Here is a 2,527-nt window from a genome sequence, read left to right on the forward strand (position 1 = left end):
GCGCATTCCATTGATAAATCAGGGCCATAGTCTTGGGAGGCTAGTTGAGCTGTCCCAGCATTCTGTTTCCCCCTCACAACTTAAATATGAAAAGGATGGCATTTGAGGTACAATAGACTGTCAAAAGAAATAGTTCAAAATAATAATCAATAATCAAAGCCAGCAAATAAGCAAAATCTCAACAGAGACACAAGTACTGAATTCTCACAATCAGAAAACACTGAAAAAAGACACAATCAGTACAATATTAACACATACACAAACAAATCTGCAAAGAAATAATTACTGTAATATTATATATAGTACAATATAATTACTATATGGCTGTAGACAGACAGTGAAAAATGTCCTAGAGCAGCACACTACCGACACAAATAAAATATTACACATAGAGATGGAATCAGCACCATACAGTCAGGCCAGCAGACAAGGAAAGGGTTATTGGTGGTGGCGGGTATTAGGCGGAGGAAAAGTTAGGCGAGTGTTGGAAACAAAAGGAGGAGCTTTTTAGAAAAATGATATAGATATACAAACATATCAAGAACCACAAAGACATAGAATAATATTACTACAAAAAAGAAAAAAACAAAGCAAAGACACCATGTCATGCACTGTAATGTAAACAAACATCTAGATGGTGCCAGTGAATATTGCAAACACAAAGGCAAAGTTTTCCCAAACTATAAAATGTATCTATCTAAATCATTTTGATAAATACCGCCGGAGTAATAATACAGTAATACGTCATTCAGGTGCTGTAAGGGTCTGCGCAAGCAAATCAGGCAAATTCAATAGGAGGGTCAAGAGTAAAACATTAATAGAATATCAGCCAGTTGAGAAGGAATTTTCCTAATGTCAGAGCAATATTGAGCAATGCTTAGGTCCAAAATATATTAAATGATGTGCCTACCTGGGTGACAACGCCTAAAAAAAAATTAAATTTCTTAAATGATAAAAGATCACCTACAACTTGTCTTTGGTAAGATACTTGTGCATAAGGACTTTTCTACAATACATTGTACACACTGAACTTGTGTGTCTACCTCTATATAACCTGTCACAAATCCAATGGAAGATGCCTACCCAATATGGTCTCCCACTTGATCATGTAGGAATGCTTAAGAAAGAAGTCAGGGGCTCCATTTAATGTCTATATATTAGGCAAATTATGATAGTATGGTGTGTGTGGACCTTCCAGTGTGTAGACCTACCAGCCGAATAGGAGTCTATGAGAAGGCTGCACTGACATTGTTTTGGGAGTGTCGGTGTCTTCCAAATCTATGTAGGACTCGAAAAACAGCAAGCTTCCTTTCTACAAACATTGGAAAATCATTTCATAGCTTTACCACCTTCATAAGAATCTTAATTTATCAGCCTCCCCCCCCCCCTGTCATTTTTCAGTTGGGCCAGGCCAGGTAGCCAAGGGCAACAGGTGAAAACAAACTGACACTGGCTATTCCTTACTTGCTATTTGGAGGCGACTCTGAAAGCATCTTTGAGGATACTGAAAGCGCTTTGACTTTGAGATTTTCTGCAGATTTCTTTTTCTTTACAGGTGAATCATCTATATTGGTATCTTATATCATCGGGATGCCAACACGGAGAGGCCGTTCACGGCCCAACATTCATCATATACCATCTCCGATTGCTCACTGAACAAGATCCAGAGTGACACTCAGAGGCCGAGTATCTGAACATATTCTGCCTGAAAGACCGAGGAGAAGAAGACGTTTGAACACTGACACCTCACAAGGGGACCGAAGTTGTTCTCCAGTCGGCCGCAGGGATAATTACCATCCAGGACCCCTCAACAATCAGACACCCCCAGCCAATGACCATCAGACTGAGGATCGGCCAAGCTGCAGCATCTGCTTGGGAGATTATGAACAGGGAGAGCAAATCGAACAACTCTCCTGTAGACATGAGTTCCACCGGGCCTGCATCAGCACATGGATAAGGGAAAGGCCTACCTGTCCCATCTGCCGGACACATGTTTCTGCGATTGTTCCTTCAATTCCTAATGCAATCATTCAGGTATGTAGCATAGTCACATCAGACTTTTATAAAACAGGTGGTTATTGTATTATTTAGTTTGATTTGTTTTAAGAATTATTCTAACACAGAATATTCATTTTTTTCCAGGACATTCGCATTCCAGGTTTGTGGCGAGTTACCGTTTGGTGTGAAGAACTGCAAAGAGATCTCTCATTTGTCGTCCGTGCCGAAATCCTGAATTCACAGACAAGGATTTTTTTCTTTACAGATGAAAATGGCGATCTTTACATTCAGCTGGCACCGACGCTAACTATCCGGATAGCAAACCTACGGTCATAGGAATGTCAGTGCACTCGGCAGCAAAAGATCAGAGGAAGAGGACGCAGCCTTAGATCTGACAGGGAGGATGCCGGAGGACACTGATGGGGCCAGGTAGGTGTTTTTTTTTTTTTTTTAGCTACCCCGACTGTGGCTCGGGGTTACCGCTTTCAGCATGTTTTTTTACCCCGAGCCACACTCAGGATAGGGGGTT

This window comes from Pyxicephalus adspersus, chromosome 11, assembly GCF_032062135.1.
Source record: "Pyxicephalus adspersus chromosome 11, UCB_Pads_2.0, whole genome shotgun sequence".
Classification (NCBI taxonomy): Eukaryota; Metazoa; Chordata; class Amphibia; order Anura; family Pyxicephalidae; genus Pyxicephalus; species Pyxicephalus adspersus.